Source organism: Corvus moneduloides, chromosome 7 (genome assembly GCF_009650955.1).
Source record: "Corvus moneduloides isolate bCorMon1 chromosome 7, bCorMon1.pri, whole genome shotgun sequence".
NCBI classification, from domain to species: domain Eukaryota; kingdom Metazoa; phylum Chordata; class Aves; order Passeriformes; family Corvidae; genus Corvus; species Corvus moneduloides.
The window spans coordinates 7,906,064-7,926,426 of record NC_045482.1 but is presented as its reverse complement, the minus strand read 5'-3'; the positions used below and the strand labels follow the sequence as shown (position 1 = coordinate 7,926,426).

Here is a 20,363-nt window from a genome sequence, read left to right as displayed (position 1 = left end):
CCAAACTACTTGAAGCAGCTGTGAGGAATTTTTAAATTTTATTTTATTGTTAGTAGGAAAATCCCAAATATTTATCCCCTACCTTTTATTGTAAACATAAAGGTGTTGTTAAAAAAAAGGTATTTTACATTGTCAAGCAAGCTGTGTGTTTGACTTCAGGGTGAAAAGCTTGCAAGGGCAGCAGATTTGGTTTTGCCTGGTAATTCTGTAGATTTATGTGCACTTGTAACAAATTACCCTTGAACAGGTGTGCATTAGGGAATGCATGGTCTGTTGAGAGAAGGTTTTGGAGGCACATATCTGCATTTTTAGGATTTGTTTTGGGTAAGTAGCCAAAAATAGCTGCTGCTACATGGTGGCTAAGTAAGGAATCAGCAGAGATCTAGAAAAAAAATTTGAGAATGTAACTTGTAAGTAGTTCTGAGCAAGGTGGGTGATACAAGGAGGTGGTAGTAGAAGTGCAAGAACAATTTCTCTGCATACAGGCAGCTTCTGAAGGCAGTGTGTCTGGGTCTGAGTCTGTCTGTTTTTATGATCCTCATGTAGGATGTTCCAGGCTTCCACACTTGTCTGAGCTTCTTGGGTGCCCAGAGCACAAACTTCAGGCAGTATCATAAGCTATCTTGAGGCTTCTGCATATGTATACAAGGTTGGTTTGAAAGCAGACTCCAATCACTCCTTGGGGTCTGTGAGCTGGCTAGTTTTCTGTATGTACAGCTGGAGCTGTCTTGCTGTAAAACCCATCCAGAATGCTGAGAAATTAGCATGTGTGTGTTTTCACACACATTAATGTGTGGAACAGTTGATAAAGGTTAAAGGTTAAAGGTTAAAGTTGATAAGGTTAAAATCATATCCCAGTGAAAACAATGGAAGATTAACAATTTCATTGTGTATATTGATATCAGGTTTAACTGAAATTGGTAAAACTGCTTAAAAAATAAGCACAATAGACTGAAGTTGGTCCCAGTAAGATTATTATTTCTCCTGTAAACCTTTTTAGATACTACATGTGTATCTTGTTTAATAACCTCTTATTCAGAAGTCAACTGTCCCACTGTGGAGACTGCAGAGGGAGCAGCAATCCCTCTCTTGCTTTCACAGTGCCTGTGAAAGGGTTCTGGTTGACAGTAGTGGAAACTCAAACCTTTCCTTGGCGAGGCCTTCATGCTGGTTACTGCTGGGAAGGGCAAACTTTTCACTCTGGCATTGTGCCGTTGCCCAGGGAACAAACCCGTCCTGGTGCAGACTGCAGTTCCTGGGGCCATCCCGTGGCTCTCACCTTTCCTGGAGCTGCTGGTGAGGTGTTCGCTGCAGCCGGGAGAGCAGCCAGTGCAGGGGGATCAGACACTGCCAGCTTGGTGCTCCAAGCTATGCTGGATAGGAAAGGTTACACAAAAGCAAAAATTTTGTGCAAATTGATGTTGGTCGGAGGGCAGGCTCTTGTTTTGTAGCAGAATAAGGAGGAGATACAAGATGAGTGAACAAATATTTATTCTGGTAGTTGAATGTGTGTTACAGTTACTGTGATGAGAAGGGCTTGGAGCAGAAATAAGCTTGGATTGCTTCTGTGATTGGAAATTCTTCAAAGACAGACACTTGCTGACATTGTACACAGGAATCAATTTAGTATTCATTAAATTCTTAGATCTTCTTGTAGAAACCATTTTTTTTCTAGTTGGTTTATTTGAAGTCTGAAAACAGTGTAGTATTAAGCCCCAACAGGCCCCAAAACTGAGGATGTTTTGGAAGTGCCTGTGTGACAGTGCAAACCCCTCCCTAGTCCTTACAGTTGTTTTCCAGAGACCTGGGTTTATAAGAGCATGCCAGGAATCCCCTTGTCCTAACTATGGAAAGGGTGGGAAAAGGTGAAAAAGAAGGAGCATGACTGAGAGCTTGAAGAAGTCAGAAATGACTACATTGAAGTTTTACAGTCAGACAGGGTACTATTTACTACAGAGAGACTGCCCAAATCTAAAATTGTATAATGATGGGTCCTGAATTTTTACACATACTGGCAGAAGAAAAATATAAATGTCATATTGCAAGTATATGGAAGAAATGTGAATTTGTAGTTCAGTGCATTATTATCAATTGTCATGCAATAATGTTGAGTTTTGAAATTGTAGGGAGGCTTTGTTTCACTATGCCTGTGGGTTGTATCACAGAGAACCTGGTTTCTCCTTGGCCATACTTAGTAGGAGATGTAAAGATGTAGAGGTCAATTAGCAGTCAGTAAAGGCATAATTAGAAAAAAAAGATTTTTCTTTTGGCATTGAGCGGGCAACTGCAACATGTTGTAGTTAGCCAAGCAGTAAAGCTGTTTGTGTTGCAGGCCAGTGAATAGGAAAACAATCCATTCTGGTTGAATAAGCTGTTAGTCTGACGATGAAAATCTGGAAGTGAGATAGAAAATAAAGCAAAAAGGACAGTCTTTACTGCAGTGTAACATGATTTGAAATTATAAACTGCATGGTGAGCTTTTATAGTAGCTGTGGGAACTTTATTTGCCATTGCTTCTTGCCCAGCTGTCTGCTACTGTGCTTGAATTGCTTTAATTCCCCTCCCACAGTGAATTCCTTCCATCTTATCTATTATCTAGAGAAGGAGAGTTTCACCTTGTTTTCCACATTCTTTGATTTACAGTTATTTTTTAAAAGTAATGCACACTCCTAATGTAGGGCTTAGAGACCATCCATAATTCAAGTGCAATTCTTGTAGTGACCACATACTGAATTGCAAAAGCAACCAGTAAAATAAGGTGCTGTAAACTGTGTGCCTTCTATACTTGCTTATATTTCCTTACAGCAGAAGCTGCTGCTTATTAGGGATTAGAGAACTGAAATGTCCTGGCATCTCCTGCAAGCAGGAAAATTGCAAACCTCAGCCACGCATCTGCTGAAGTAGCTGTGGTACTTAAATAAAGGTCTTGAAACCTTAATTAATTAAAATGGAGTGAAAACTAGTCAGTAACACTTGGCACTGATCAGGCAAATTGTACTTTAATTTTAGTTGTTGCTATTGCACCTCCTTCCCTGCACATACATTCAAAATCCTGAATAGTGTTTTTCCCTACAAAATATAGTCCCCTGGATTCTGGGATTTCAGTATCCCTTGTTCTGGGATTTCAGTATTTTTGACTGTCTCGATTATAAAATAAAAAAAAGAAAAAAAAAAAAATCTAAGAAAAAACACAAGGAAACTCTATGTTCCAAAACCTCAAAACTTCACGAAACAAATGCTTTTCCATTCATGGAACTTGCAGAGCTTATTACTGTTTCCGTGTTTTTTTAAGGAGGTGGGGTTACAAAGTTATCCAAAGTGTTCTCTTTGGATGGAGGCTTGGTGTGTTTCTCTCAATCAGGCTTTACTCATGTAATCACAGATTTTTGAGGCAGTGTTAAATTGGATTTCTTAGGGTAACAGAAACCTCTTTGTCTGAAACCTTCAATTCTAGAAATACCAAAGTGCAGCTTAGAAAAAAGAAATAAGAAACATCTGGTAAGTCAGGATGCTGTCTGCACTGGCACAAAGATGCAATAATAAAAAGCCATTTTTTTCCAAGTCTGTTCTTGCAAATAACATTATTACAAGAGTTTGCTGGCTGCAGAGTGCCTTAGGGGAACAAGGACATGTTGCAAAGTGTTTTGCTGCGTGGAACAGCTACACTTTGGAAATAGTTCTCTGTTGGCTACTTGCATGAGAGAACAGTGAGGTTGGCTTGTAATTGGGGCAAGTTTGTGCATCTCGCACAGACACATTCAAGCTAACAGCTGGTAGCAGAACTAAGTGCAGTGTAAAAGCTTAGTTTCTTAGTAGGTAAGACAGTCATACTCTGTTGTAATTGGTTCTTCATAGGCTTGAAAAAAGTCTTTTAAATACCATTGGGATCATCCTCTCTGGTGTGTCAGCCTGTCTTTGATATTCTTGGTAGTGAAAGGCTGTGGCCTACAAGGAAATGGACATTACGTGTGCATGTAAATATTGCACCCCAAGCCTTAACTGTGCTAGACTCATTGATACAGATTGGGCTCAATGCTCCATTGCCTAGGGACAGTTTGTTCTGGGCAAGTAGCCAGAAAATGCTGGCACACAGGGATTCTCCAGCCCAGAAAATGGGACATGTAGTGGTTGTAGCAGTTCAAGCAAGGTAAGCTCGTGCCAGCCACAATCTAAGCCCTTGCTTTCAGAATGAAACAACTCTTCTGCTTTTTCTAGTGTGCAAACTCTGCTCATCCTGGCACAGATAACCCTAATACTGTTTTCACAAAAATAGAGATCTCTATTTTAGCAGTAGCTAAAATTATCTTGAGGTACGATAGCCAGTAGCACCATTTTGGAAAAAGTGCATTACAGAAAAAACATTACAAATGTTCTCTCATTTTCTTCTCCTGGCTTTAAGTATGTCCCTGGCACTTTTACTGTTTCATTTCTTTTCCCTACAGTCAGACTCTGCTGTGGTTTGGTTCTGAACAGGAGATGCTGATTTGTCTTAGTGTCAAACTAGCAACTCTTCAGTGCAGTGTGAAGTGGGATCTTTGCCCCCGTGTAAAATGGCTCTGCTGGCACCAGATGTCAGTGTTGGCCTGTGCTAACCGGGCACAGGGCCGGGCACGTCTGTGTGTCCCCCTCTGCCCCAGGGGCTCCAAGCGCTTCAACAAGGCTGGATGGTGAGAGCCTACTTGTGAGGAGTCATCGTCCACAATTGAATTACAGATGAGAACTGCTTTCTGGTTAAGGGATTATTTTAAAAATAAAACCATTGCTTAAAAAAGTGATTTGATAAACTGTATCAACAAAACAATAGCCATTTTGCTCAGTTAATATGAACTGTTGTTATATAGCCAATTCTAGTTGTATTTTACCTCCAGCTGCTGTAACTATACTGAAAGCGCAGCCTGTGGAAATCTTCACAGATTTTGCATTTATGTTGTGCTAATTGTTTACAAGCAAATTATTTTTACTAGACAGTGATTACAAAGAGCAGACTAAGGTAAATATATTAGCTTTACCAAGATGCCTCATAACCTAAAGAAATAAATGGTCATTATTGTAAGTGAATAATAGTCCTTGATGTAGTGAATGACACAAATGATGCCAACTCAACCCATTGCAGTGTGTGTATGTGGGAAAAAGGAGTTTGGGCAAACTAGGAAGGCAGATGTTTTGAGGCCAGTGACTGAAACTTATTTCTGGGTCAGATTCTGTGTTTCACCTTTGGGAGGATTGTAGAGAATTCTTGGCTTCTTGTGATCTGTGGGCTGAAAGAGCTTTTCACATAACTTTGCCAGGGAAAAGTTACTCTGTGTAATGGAAGCAAATGCTGGCTGGCTTTGCTTTTAATGGCCACAGTGATGTGAAACCTGGTGCCAGCATGTTTGGCCAGCACTGCTGGTAAAGGATGGCATTCCTGCATAATGGGAGAGTCACAGTTCAGGGTTAGGGATGCTATTTATTGACTGAGACCCTCACTTTCGAGGGGAGTATACAGCCTTTTGAAGTCATTTAAGTGAACCTAAGTAAAACCTTCTGTGCCTTGAATTGCCTCTAGAGGTTCCTGTTCATCTCTGATCATCAAGGGGAATACAGCAAGCAGTACCTTGGGTTATGGACATCATTTAAGTGCTTAAGACTTAATGCGATTGATATCTTATTGTTTAATAGATCTTGATAAATTTTTCTACAATTGCTACTAAAAAATTGATACTTTCTACTATCAACTTACAAAAGTGCGTTTTGCATTAGGCCCTCAGAGGAGGGAGAAGGTAAAGAAAAGCAAAACAGTAACTTCAGCTTAGTAGTACTGAAAAAAGAAATCTTTTTGGTAAGAGAGAATACTAACTGTGAGAGAATAGGAACATTGCTCTAATTGAAAGGAATGCTGAACTAATGTTTGTATTAGAATAAATTACTGGAAAAAAAACAAGAGAAAGTATGAAAACATATCTAGACCACAGAGTCAAAATAGATGAAATTTTAAGAGAACATAGAAGTGAACTGGAAATTTCCTGTTATTCTCCTAAGTGTGATTTGTAATAGAAATAAGAAAGTGATCTTAGCTAGAAATGTATTTCATTCTTATCTCTTGTGTCCTATTACCTTGAAAAAACAGGATAATGGATATTAAAAATAAGAGCTCTATGTGCCCTTACATACATGCTTTGCTGGTTTATATTTTTGTTGGAAAAATTCTAATTCATATTTGTGATGTAAATTAGGGTATGAATGATACGAAAAAAAAAAGCTTTTTCCCTAATTGAGAATAAAGGGTACTCCCTATCCTGCCATACCCCAGGATCTGAACAGAGAGCAAAAGGACATGAAGGAATGGGAACACTGGAACTTTAGAAAATATTGAAGTATTAGCAGGTGCTATTTGATGCTGACATCCTCTAAAAGGAGATAGTGACTAACAATAGACTGACCTTTTTTGTGAATGTATGTGAATATTTATATCAGGTCTTTTAAATTTTCTTTTTAGAAGTGCGAATCCCTACAAACTTGGGCTTTTTTGTAAATATTAAGATTTCCATCCTTTTTTTTGGGGGGGGGGTGGGGGGTGGGGGGGGGAAGGAGATGGACCAAGCTCTACAAACAAACAAACAAAAACCCCAAGGAAGAGTAAGTCTATATCATATTATGGATGTTGTTACATACCTTTTGCAAACTCACCTCAATGACAGCTCAATTTGTCTCACATCCAAAAGTCTGTTTTTCTGCAAGAAAAGTACAAAGTGTTCTATAAGTTGTAGAGGTTGCTTCTGGGATGATTGCATCCAAATTAATCCTACTTGTACTCCATTTCACAGTACAAATTTAATTCACTTCTAATAAGTAAAGATATTTTCTCTGACACTCCCTTTTTCAAATGAGTTTCTAGGTTGGAATATGTAGCTATGAATAAGAAAGGATCTGGATATTTGTATTGTCCATTTAAAAGTTGTATTTCACACACTGTTTCATAAACTATCCTTACAAGAAGAAACCCCTTACCCTTGCCCCAAACCCCAACCCCTACCTGGGGCCCTCTTTATAACTCCTGTCAACCTGGAGGTATCTCAAATACCCAATAATATTTAGCCAGGAGATTAATTCTAATTTTATATTGCTTAATCATCCTATCTGCTTATTACTTTGTAGTTCTGTCTACGATTTGCAGTCCCACCTGTCACACTCACTTCTCTCTTACTATTTCCTGTTCTCACCATAATGCTGTTATGACATAAACTTTGCCTGGCACTTCTAAGGCCTTCCACAAAATAAAATTAAGTCGTCAGTTGTTTGAGTATATTCTGACAAGAGTAATCTAAAATATGTTAAAGCTGTAATAACTTGGTTAATAAATGGAAATACTGATCTATTTTATAAATATGTAGAAGCCACAGCACATATTATATCTTATAATTCTTGAAGAATTACAACCTGTTAGTGTATTTCTAGCTGTGTAGTAAGACTGCAAATTAAATACTCTATTTACTGAAATTTTCCTTTTTGGTGGTAGTAAGACCAACTGATGTTATGGAAATGGTATGTTAATAATGTTTTGAGAGATGAAGTAATATTTTGAGTACTAAAAAGGATTGTCTTTCTTTAAGAATCTTTGTCCTGATTTACTGAAAAAACTGAAGAGCTTTCATTTGTGTGGATTTTATGTGTTTTATCCAGGGGAAAAAAGTTGTCATCTTCTAGTTCAATGTCACAGATCCAAATCCTATTGAAGTTTAAGAACTTTCTATCTGTTCCTGTAGGTTTTTGCATCAAGTTAGAAAAGAATATCCTTTTGACTTTCATGCAAGTGATCTACTTGTGTCTCAGATCATAAATCTAACCAGCAGTGCAAGTCAGGCAGAAGAATGCCTCTTTGTAGGCACTGAGCCATTGTCTAGAATTTTTACACTCACTCTTTCTCTTCTTGTGTGCAAGTAATGACTGAGCAGGACTCAGCTTTCCAGAGGTGAGGGCTGATGACTCTCTTCCCCATTTTTTCCTCAGGGAGCAGACAGTTGTTCTCCTTCCCCAAGGTTGCCCAGCATGGTGTCCTCCTAAGAAGGCAAGAATAAGAAGAATGTTTAGCACAACTATCTCTCACATTTCTTCCTTTAATTAGTTCTGTGCTTTATTTTCCTTGTACTGGATTTACTCCAAATTTTACATCATGAGCTCAGAGTTTTACTTAAATCACACATCTGTTAAAATAATCTATTTGTGTGTGGCAGACTGCTACAATGATTAATATTTCCCATCTTGGTATAGACAGTTGATGCAAAACACAGGATAATATTTTCTAAACTGCACATTTCTAACTAAATTCCTATTAGCAATCTTTTCTAGACAAAAATGAAGGGTCATGTCTACACTCAAAGTGAAGTTAGTTTAAAAAGCAGACAGAAAATATAATGTAAAAGCTCACAGCATTTTCAGACCATGCATTGATATATGTAGCTTTAAAAAATTCCAGGGTGTGAGTTTTTTCATTTGTGGAAGAAAATACAGATATTCGAACTCCAGCATTACCCACAGCACTAGTCATGTTTTCCAGGTTGGCTTCCTAGATGGACTGTAGTTTCCAGTCTTATATCTCTGGGATTCCTCTTCAACTACATCAACATCTGGCATAGTGATTTGATACTGTTTTGTTATTACTTTCCCCATTTAAAATACATACACCATGAAAAATGTTACAGGATGGTGACATGTTATCATAAAAAGGAAAAAGGTTGTTGCTGCAAAACATCACCTCTGCTTTAATGGTTAAACCATTTAAACCATGATTTAAGTCATGGGAGGATAGAGACCCTGGTCATAATTTAAATTTCATTCTATTTTTCTTACCTCTGAATAAGAACCTTCATCAAACAATGATCAGTGATAACCCAGGCATCTGAATTAAGCAGAGAGAGTGGTCTGTGGAGCAATGGAAGCACCAAGAAAGTTCTCAGTCACAGCTCAGTGACCTTTAGCATGGCTGCTGTGATACAGCCCTGCCTTTAGCAACACTGAAAAAATGCTACTGACAGCAGAAGGGTTTCAAGGAAGGGAAAGTAAATTATGGGTCTTGTTCATTCTACTTAAGGATGATAAAGCAGGTAAATAACCTATGTGTTGCACAAAACTGAGTTTTGAGAATGAAAATAATGCCCAAGGTGAATTTGGGGCAGACAGGAGAGTGACAAAATCAGCTGACAAAAAGTGACTTAATCACTTTTGATCATTTCTATAAGTCATTAGTTTGTAGCACCCAAATTGCAGGGTTTTGTCTTCAGCCTTAAATCTCTCATAAATAAAAAAATTGACACGCTGTATTTCCATTGCCTTTCCCAATTCCTAATGTAAAACTGTGGTTTTTATACATTTAATTATATGGGGCCTGTGCTTTATGATGTCATGTAAGGTAATTTCTACTATTTCTGCCCAGTTTCTGTCAGAGTTTCCTTAATGTGTAGTTCCATGTGCTGCAGATACAATCAGTAGAGCTTCCAGAGCTATATCCCCCTGCTATTAAGGTGGCTGGGTTGCACATAAAGCCATCTTGCTGGGGGTCAAAGACCAGGGGTTTTTCGGGACTTAGAGTCAGATTGAACTTGGTGGCTTCTAGGGATACTGGTAAATAAAACATGTCTCTGCCAGGCAGATTAAATGCTTCAATTTTAAATTATGGAAGAGGAAAGTAGTAGCTAGCCAAAGTTCTGTTTTAGTTTAATTGCAGTTTATATAATTAAATTAAATCATCTAGTGCCTTAGAGGTAGATTTCAGAAATTGATTTCAAATTAATAATAAAGACAATTATTAGTGCTTACATTAACCTAGTTCAGACTGTTCCATAACCCAAAGCAGAAAGGTTGGTTTATATCAAATTTTATGTTCTGAATTTTTCATTTCATCAAGTAGTCCTACATGGCTGTCTTTTTCCCTAGCCTGAAAAAGGCAATTAGGATTCACCACTTTGTGGAATGAAGGAGGGGAGCTGAATTCTGAGTACAGCAGTAAATGTAACACTACCTATATTCCTTCTATGCCCACTACCCTGTAATTCAGAGAGAGATGTCCAAATCCGTCTATAAACACTCAGTCATAAAATATGAGTCTCAAACACTAAACCTTGATATTTTCTTTGAAAAGAATGCATATGAATAAATCACTTAATAAACACATTTACCACTCCCAAGCTTTCCTAGCAGTTATGCCATTGTAAAGTCTTGCTTCCTGCTCTGTGCTTGCATTCTCAGAACTTTGAGAGTACAGCTTTGACTTCCTACTGTAGCATCTCAAGTTTGCCAGAATTTCTGAACTGTAGTCATCTTTGTAGCTGCAACCATGGCAAAGTCTCTTGTCTTGTGCTCCCCTGAGAGTGCCTCTATTGGGATTCTTGGAAAATAAATCAGTGACTGTTTCAGCCCACGTTCTAGTGAGTGGACGACCTCTGTATCCCTTTGGATAGCTCTGTAGTGACTCACAAGTCTTGTCCAGTCCTGGCTTTCTTAGCATTTTTCCATTCACTTCAGTTGCAGAACAGTGTTTTTTCTGCACTTCAGTTCTAAGAACACTAGGGAATTCTATCTAGCTTACTTTAAATTAGCTGACTAAATCTGTGCCTCTTACTGGGTTCTTCATGTGGCAGTTCATTTCCTTGTCCCTGCCATGAGCTTGTGTTGGATGAGGTCGGGCACTGAGCAAACCAGGCAGGCATCACCTGGCTGGCTCTTGACTCTGTGTGCCCGCAGTGTGACCCTTCTCTGGCACTGCACAGATTGCCATGCTCAGCCTGATTTAATTTACCCGTTTGCAAAGATTTTATTTTGGAAAAGAAATCTGACCATGCTGATATGTGGAACAATGTGTTGACAAAACCTCTGTATTGCACTGTGGGAAGTTAGTGATCTGTTTGCAGAAATGGACAACCCAAGTAAAGTATGCAGCTGTGACATAAAATTTTTAAAAGTATAAAAACCTACCAGGAATATAGCAGACATTAGATTAAGACTTAGTTCTCATACAGCATTTTCAATAATAACCCTTAATTGAAAACCAGTTACAGAAAATGACGTTTTATTACATGTACTCCCTCAGCACGGATAATGAGGCCTTGGGAGCTGTGGGTTCACCACTACCGGGTTTCTGTAACCATGGCATCAGTGTTGGCTCCCCACATTTTGAGGAGGTAATGGATTTCAGCAATATGCTTCTATAAGACAGCTTTGTCCAGTCCATCAACAGAGTTCTTTTCAGCGGTTCCATAAACTCTATCTCAGTTTAAAATACCTTGTAATTTACTCTATCAAACAGCATGATTTCTTATAAGAAGTAAAACTGAATGTTTTTATATTTCATAAACTATGAAAATGTATAATTTTCTTTGTATTTTTCTAATTTTGGGAATTTATCATAAGTGTTGTACGTTGGCAGACAAGCAACCTGAGATTTAGAATCATGGAATGATTAAATCCAAGTTAATGAAGGTATTTATCGACCCATCTTAAGATTCATGTCAGATGTCTAAGGGCAGATCTAAAAGACATTTAAACAGACAATAAAATGCTGTTATTTGAACGGTTTTTTACTCCGCCCTCTGAAAGACTTTATAAACTGAGAAATGCCAATTTTAGTTTAGTTCTGGTTTTGAACACAGTATGAGTGCCATTGTTCAGGCTGTACCAGTCACCTGCTCTTGCACAGAACCTGCCCAGGTCTGTGTGGGCAGCCAGGCTGTACCTGGGCATTCCATTGATGTCAGGTTTGGGTTTTAGTCCAACTGTTTCTGGCCGTAGCCCAGCCTCAGTTGCTGGGCTATCCTGTCCACATTGCAGACAAAATCCTGTCAAATAAAGCCAGATTTAAGATTGTACCGTGTTCCATGTAAAACACAATATCCATCTGCTGGGACAAAGTTTAGCAATCACAATGATGGGTTTATTGTGTGGTATAAAAGGAGCAGGTCTCCTGATCCAAGTCCTGAAAGTTGTCTTGTATGCATAAACATGTCTATGCAACAATCATTACACAGGGGAAGGCACAGTTGTTTGAAAACAGAATGTGTAATTTTTAAAATATAATGTTGTAACTGGAAATTTTTATCAGCAGATTTGATCTACTTGGCAAGAAAGAGCTATTTTGATGAAAAAGATTGGATCTGAGTGATGGAGTCTTTATTCTGAAGGAGAGATTGCATGCAGTAAGTAGCAGAAATATTTTGTGATTCTTATTATATTCTTAAAATATTTAAGACTCCATCAGAGTGTGCAGTAGAAATGGTTTTATTGAGGCTGAGTTACTCATGTTTAATACTACCAGCTTCTGGAAAGGCTAGAGCTCAATTTCTGTAAAAGGTTAGCTGCCTTACATTGTTAACATTAATTTGGCTTTTTTCCCCCCTTTTCCAGTTAAAATTAACTACTTGAACACGTTTAACAAAATATTGCTCTATGACTTCACTGAGCTGAATCCAAGGGCACTGATGCCTTTCTGTATTTATGGTACGTACTGTATTCTTCCAGCTTTCACTTCCATGTGGTGGTGGATGAAAGAGAAGAGTCACTGATCTCAAGTAAAAACAGCTCTCAATGGCACTTAAAAATAAAGATCTGAATGTTGTATTAAAAAGCTGCATTTCATGTATTCCACTGTTAAATGGGGCTTTCTGTGCTAAACCCTACCCTTTAAAAATTTGTCCTTTTTTAAACACTAGAGGTTACTTGAGAGATTGTTTTTTTCAAATAGGGTAATGTCTTAGCAAACCTATGCCTGAAAGGTGTGTCTTTTTAAGAATAATTAACTGCTGAGAAAAGACAGCTTTGAAAAGGTATAGCAACCAATTATGGCAAAATTTTAATTAAAAAGCTGGCTTTGCATTTGCAACTGATTACGTTTCTGTGATTATTTCTCACAGCAGCCAAGAAATAGGTGCTCACTTGTTAGCAAAAAGAAATCTTAATGACAGTTGTGAATCATCCAGGTTGCTAAGAGGTTAACTCACAAACCAGGTGGTACTAAGTGGAGTTGAAAAAGTGTGCCAGGTAGTGTAGGAGCTTTTCTTCTGACCAGCAGTCAGAAGAAACCTTCTCCAGTAGCGCACAGCTGTGTCAGCTGGAGGTTCAGGGTAGGTGAATTGTAGCCTTCACTAAGATCTTGAGGAAGTAACCCTTGAATGTGGTGTTTCTGAACTGGACTTCTAAATGTGCAACATCTTAAATGAAAGAACAAAATGGATCAACAGTCAAGTGGAGGAGTTGATCTCTTTGCATTCCTGAGAAGTGAGTAAGGTAGCTTCATTGCTTAGGTACTTTGCTTGCTTTAAAAACAACAACAACAAAAAACCCCATCAAACCAAAATTCTACACTAATCCCCCCCTCAAAAAATCCAAAAACCTACCACCTGAGTATATATATCTGTTAACCCGATTTTTGAGATGTTTGCCCTCATAGAGCTTATATGTGACAGAGTATCTGCCGTTTCAAATCTTGCCTGCATGTATAGACAAAAATGAAAATTGGTAGGTATTAACTAGAGCAGTAATAGAAATTGCTAAAACATTTCCTTTTATCTTTCTGAAATAACCATAAAGAGCTCTGCTGCAAAATTCTACTTTTTTTTTTTTTTTTTTTTTTTGGGATTTCTACTTATGTGATAGGACGGGACCACTTGGTAAAAATTACCAAATCCTCTAGATTCCAGAAATCTAGAGGAATGTGGGTGGTGTTGCCACCAAGGCAAGATAACTGAAAATATCAGTTCTGACCTGGTGTATCTTTACTTGAACCAACAGAACTCTTCAGAGATGTCAGTTACTGTTGTGATAAATCTTGAGGAGGGAAATTTTCATTGTTTTCTGTTAAAATTTTTGAGAACAGGGTCTTACAGGCCAACTCCTGAAGTTTATGAATTAGAGATGTGACACACAAAACCCCACAGGCAAATTCCCTGTGCCTCTGGGGCTGGTAAATCAGCCAGTATTTAGAACACTAAGGAATCGGTGGTAAAAACTATAAAATCAGTAACTAGTAACATTTTTTTTGTATGTGCCAGCATTTGTGGCACAAAAAATGTGACCAGTTTTTCAAAGGGTGATCTAAAATGCCTCTTTGAGTTCCTCTGTGCAGGCATGTGTGGTGTTACTGAACTGTGTTTACCCAACAAAATGATTTTACAGGTGTGATATTTTGGATCAAAATAACATACCTGTTTATATAGAGTTTTGTAAGTCATAAAGGTATAATTGGGCATTTTATATGAGCAGTATCTAAGAATGGTTGTGTTTTAATAATTCTGAAAACAGTAAAGCTTGCACAAATTGTTTGCATTAGCCTTTGAAGTCTGTTTTCTTAACATCTTGAATTCTGCTTTGGCTTCCTGGCTTTGTGACAGAGATGCTCCCTGGAATGATTAAAGAATGGTAGCAACTACACTTGAGCGCAGGTGCTTCACTGAATCCTGTTTTTGGTACATGGTTCTTACAGCTTCCACAAAAACTGTAATTTAAAATTGGCAGAATGAAGAAGTCTCGTTTGTAACATCAGTCACAGTAATGTAGTCCTTGCAACTTCTGCCTGCTAGAAAACTTGTAGAGTTAAAATTGTATGAATTTGTTCTGTATTTCTCTAAAACTGAGCAAAAAAATCTAAACTTTATGCTCATAAAGCTTGAATTCATGTGCTTTTGTTCCCTCTCTCCTCTCATAGGAATTTTAATTTAACAGGCACTTAAAGCATTGAAGTAAGTCACTGTGGGACTGATGCTTTTCCATGCTGCACAGATGTGTGGGGTTTTTTCTTAGCTGGGATTCTCATCAGGTAGTTTGGATTCTTTACTAAGTTATGTAGCAGAAGGGAAAAGAGAAGAGGCTTGTTAAAAGGGAGTTTAAGACCAAATGATACATGGGAAAGGAGAAGAAAAACTTTGTTATCTCTCTAAAAAAGTATTGGGTTTTTTTTTTATACAACCATTTCCTCCATATTTGTTAGACTATAATTTTCACATAAATTTCATGTTTTATTGAAAAACATGTTTTTTTTTGGTTTTGGGAAATTTTATTCTAAAAAAAAATAAGGTTTTGTGTTTTTAACTAGGTGACTTATTTCAAAAGCACTTCTAAATTCTACTGGGTTTTATGAGGAAGATTTTCACAGCTGTATAGTGAGGTATTCCCATTCAAATTCAGCTATAGTGGAACACTGAACTCCTATTCTTTGAAAACTTCCCAGAGTACATCAGAGTATTGGGAAAGGGCTGCATGGCTACCTGCAACCTTGTGCAATGACTGGAACATTCAGAAAGCAGCTTCATTTGTAGCTTCTAAAAGCACTGTATTGTTGGGGTCCCTCCCCTGCCATGTTGTCCTGGGAGAGGGGCCCTGAGGGCACAGACACGGGGCTTCCCTGCCCCTGCTCAGCCTCGTTCCCGTTGGTTGGTTTGTGTTCCCTGCGCGGGCAGAAGGACCCTTGGTCCCGTGACTGGAACAGTTCCTCGGCAGAGCCCCGGCCATGCGGCTGGAGAAATAAACATCTCTGAAACAGCTATCAAGAATCTGTCTGTCCATATATATTTCCTTTCCACGGGACTCCTGGTTTGATATATGCGTGTTGCAGTATCCCCACTGCAACACTGTATGGGAAAATGAATAATAAATTGTGGTGAAGGATCTAACACTGTTTTAATAATTACACTGATGAAAAATTATGAGAGAACTTGTAAAGAGAGGAACAGCCGAAAGAAACCTCTAGCAACAACAAAATTCCAAACCAACTAAAATGCTGATTTCGGTGTTCTATAGTTTTAATAAAGAAGTAAATGCATGCACCCCACACCCCCAAAAAAACCCAACCCAAAACCAACTCAAACCTGAGGGTCTATAGTGTTATAAACCCATGATATGCTATTTTTAATGTGAATGTGAAAACTCACAGTGGCCAAATCATGAGTTCCCCAGTTTAATAAATGTATAAGTCAACAGAATATACTTCCTAAAACTCTGCAGTCCAATTGCTCTTTTTAGATTAAGCTGAAAAACCAAAAAATTTGCCTGTTATTAAGGGGTTTGTTTTCACAGTGGGTTAAACTGTTACCAGACTATTTCCCTGAACATCCTTGGAAAAGTGAAATTTAATAGATGTTCTAGAGTGTATTTTTGGGGTGAAAAAGTTTTATAAATACTCCATGCCTGTAGGACAAGAATAGTGCAAAATTAGAAAGGCGGAGAGGGGAATGCAGTAGTGAACACAATGCCAAATCCCAAAGAAGCAGTGCCTGCCCCACGCCCCTTCTTGGCAGTGGTATGGGAACTGTTGTCACCTTGAGGTGCTTATCGCTTACTGGGTGACATTTGCTGACAACTAATTTTACAGTAATTGGAAGAAAAATTTTAAAAAGGCACTTGTAAATGACTCTAATTCCCTTCTTATATGCTATGTATTAGTAATCTAACTCTCAGAGTTAAGCTGTGAATTAAGTGCCTTTGATGTAACGCATCGAAAACCCATATGGGCAGTGGTCTCAGGGTTTTCTGATGTCTGGCACTTTGCCCTGGCTCAAATTTCCATAGATACTCTAGAGAGGAGTAAAAGGACACCTTTCCCTCAGTCTGTAAAAAGCTGATGGAGCATCGCGTGGGTATGAAAGACAAAGACCTGTCTATGAATTATTCAGTGGAAACTATATGGGAGAAATTAATACTGTAGGTATGACTCTCCTTCTGCTGGGTATTGGCAGTAGTTCCAGGTTATTGCTGTGCAGAAGTGCTGTATGTTACTGACAGAGGGGAAACTTCAAGGCCCCATGCAGGTCTGGAATATTGCTTCAGAAAAGCAGTAGAAAAATTCAGTCATGTCAGACCAAGTAAAACGGTAATGAAGGAACTGTAACAGGAACAACAAAAACATTTACAGTGTCTGCCTTCCTGGTCCTCCCTTGCTACTCTTCCCTTTTGCTCCTGAGCCTCTGGTAGCAGTCAGTACTTCTTGGTTTTGTTTGTGAATGGCTGCTCATGTTCTAGTTAACTTACTGAGGAAAAAAAAGAAAACCAAAACCCTCCAGGAATTAGGATGAACAGTTCCCACAGACAGCAAGAGTGGAGTTTAAAAAGGAGGGCTGGAGAGGACTTCGACAATTCCTGTCCTGACCTCCTTAATGCTTTATCTGAAGTTGTATCTGAGTTTTTGTTCAACAGTTTGGGCAAAGATTGATTTATGACACATCCAGTTTTCGTCTAAAGCTGCACTGAAGTTGTGAATGGGTAGGATAGGATTTGCTTTTGTGAAGGCATTATAAAAATAGCACTGTTTGGAAGCAATTTGAAGAGTCCCTGCAACATGAACAGCACACTATAAAGGCTTTCTGATTTGTAAAATATTTTCTGCTCCATCAGACTTAACCCTTTGGTGACTGTAGACATGTAACTGTTGACAAGTTACATACAGTGATGTGATCTAGCAGTAGACAAGCCAAGAAGGACATAAAGTTAAGATATTATAAACTCATATATACTGGTATTCCAAGGATGTGAGGATAGATTATTCATCCAAGTAGCATACTGCAGATTAAATGTCCTAAATATTTGTGGGTTTTTACTAAACATTATATAAATAGATATCATATTTACATATATGCATAGAATTGAAATACATGTGTGTTTCATGCTTTAGGTACATTTTTCATTAATATTAACTGGGTTTGCAGTCTGGAAAATATTTGGACTTAAAGTGTTAACAAACACTGTCCCAAGAGCACTTTCTCTCTCATAAAAGAGAGAGCTTTTATGTAAGTTGGAAGTGCCTTGCTGTTTATCTATAAGTGCATTCATAAAAGGGACATTACAGGTAGGTGTGTAAAACAGCGTCTGCAAGAAGTTTGTGGCCAGCTCAAGCTGCAAACTTTTATCTGTGCCTAGGGATGTCACTTCTTGTAACAACACTGAAAGGACTTTGCTCTAAAACTTTGATTTCTCAATTGCATTTTTAATACAAGTAAAAGATGTGTCTTGCCTGGAAGTAGCTGATAAGATTATTATTCTTAGATTCATGTTGTCTGAGCTGCTCCTGAATTGAAGTCCACTGCAATTTCCCTTGTAGCTTTAAAAGAAAAGTGAACTGTTGGTTTGTGTTTCCTTAAAATTCTGTGTGAACTGTGCCAGCTGAGGAGATGATTGCTGAATATTCCAGTTGCCCCAGGCAGCTGAGGCTGCTGCCTCAGCAGTTATCCCAAGCCAAGTAGTTTGTCTTTGTGGTCAGTGAGCTATGGCTTATTTCTCTTTTCCAGTATATTTTGGACTTTAATGTACAGCTTTTTCTATTCCTTTTTCCTTAAAAAATCATGACTTGCAGTGTTACTGAGCTGAGAAGAAGAATGGCTGGTGTCCCAATAAATGCAAGGTGGCTGAGGCTGGCAGGGTGTTCCTCCAGGGCCAGTGTGGGGAAAGGGAGCTGCAGGCAGTGCAAGTGCTCCAGATACAGTGCAGCATGGAGAGGGCTTGGATGAAGAGCAGTTTACTGCGTGTCTGGATAATCTACATTGAGGAGGGTGTCTTTCTCCATTGAGATGTTGTTTTTCTATGTGATCGGGTAGATTGTCTTCTCTGGCTGGAAAGCAGAAGGCAGAAAACCACAGTATATTAGAGCAAGTCAGAGGTTTCGGGTTCTACAAGCAGGAAAACATACATTTCTGGAGGAGCATATCTTATTGCATAAGCTCTGCTTAGCAGCTAAAGGAGAAAGCAAGCACTTTCTCCAGGCTAACACCCACTCATGACATGCCTTTTGCTCCAATCTGAGAAGCTCATGAAATAGCCATTTACTTTGTACAAGTTTTCCATGTGAGCTGAAAGAATAGCTCAGCTTTATGATTGCAACTATTACTTTCATCCAGTGTCAAAGCTGAGTTCCAGAAAAGTCTGTGTTTAGTCTCCACCGAATGAAAAAAAAGTTCCCTGCTCCTACTGAAAACTCTCTCATCTTTTCCAAATAGCTTCTGTGTGAAACAGAAGATGTGTCTGAGCAGTAGAGGTGGCAACAGTTATGCTATGCTTTGGCTACGACTGGAATTTGCAGAGAAGTGCTCTCTGTCTGGAAACCAGGCTAAATATCCCTTCCCTTGAGTAACATGCCCATGAAAAAGGCAGGATAACAGAAGGAAACCATGTCGCCTGTGTCTGTGCTCCCTGCTTAGGGATGCACATGAGCAAAGCTGTAAAAGAACAAAGCCTGAGTGAACTTCAAAGTGCTTTCCTTTAATGAAATGTTTCCTGCTTTATGTACTAGCTATTCTTCTTTCTTTATATACCACTAAACCACTTGGTGGAAGATATTTAATCAGGAAAAAAAAATATTGCACCTTCAATTTTGATTTTTATTTTATGTTAGTTTGTAAGATTAGAAGTGCAAGCATTTTAGAATTAAGATTCTTCAGAGTTTTAAAAAAAACATTAATTCAGTGTGATTTTTGTTATTTGGAAGTAGTAATGAGAATTGCCATATGGTTGTGAAAAGATTTTTAGGTTATTCTGGTCTAAAAACTGGAATCAAAACTGCATTGTGTCCTTACTGTTCTTCATACTTGTACAGAAGCAGTATATGAAGCTGTTGTCTTAGAGAGGTGGGAGTTTTCCACATACCTCCATCAGGTACAAATAGATCTGCAAAGAACAAAGCAGAGGAAATCAGTCTCTGGTTCTCAGTGCTCTTTAACAGCTTTAGCGTATGACATGCAAGGTCTCCGTCTGCTTTTCAGAAGAGAGGAATTGGTTACGGCAGCGCCCTGGCAGGATTCCAGCAGGGAACTCCAGAGCTCCATCTGCCAACTCCCTCCTGCGGTTACAGATGGGTAACTCTTGCCTAAATAAAGCATCCAGCCACTGCAGGCTCTCTGCTGTGCACAAGTACATGCAGTATGCACAGTTTAAGTGTCTTCATGCATATATCTAAATAATCTTGTTATTATGATAACACAGCAACTTCTCACTGTTGGGTGTTACTTGGCATGGATGTTTGACCCCCATCAAATTCTCTGAAATGCTGAATTATTTTCTTCTTTTTTTTCCCCGTCATCTTTGAGCATGATTTTGGCTTTAGAGAAATTTTTTACTCTCTATCAAGTTCAATACTGAAGAGGAAATTGGTAGAAATTTCTTTTGTAACAACGTCTAGAAGTATCAAGTGCAAAATGAAGTACTATTATATAGGAGTTGGGAATCTCTGTGAGGGAAGGCAGAGAAGGCCTGGCATCTCTCAGACTGAGAATACTGGAAGGAGGGAAACTTCTCTCTCCATCCAAGAGTAGGATTTAGGTTTTGCAGCAGACTTTGACTTTTGAAGACAAGCTTCAAAGAGGCAGTCATTGTAGTTTTACCTACAGGAAGTCTTTATATTGCTTCTCATGCAGAAA

The 20,363-nt window shown here is 38.6% G+C and overlaps 1 protein-coding gene across 2 annotated transcripts in view; it reads left to right on the top strand.

Moving 5' to 3' along the window:
* The window catches only part of COL5A2 (collagen type V alpha 2 chain), a 172,290-nt gene that overhangs the window by 24,304 nt on the left and 127,623 nt on the right, over positions 1–20,363 (top strand). The window contains exon 2 of one of the 2 annotated variants that reach the window (XM_032114536.1): positions 12,077–12,167. The gene's annotated coding sequence lies outside the window, so the exon portion shown is untranslated. Of the gene's footprint in view, positions 1–12,074; positions 12,168–20,363 lie in introns of those variants that run through there. The other variant, XM_032114537.1, reaches the window with a different exon arrangement.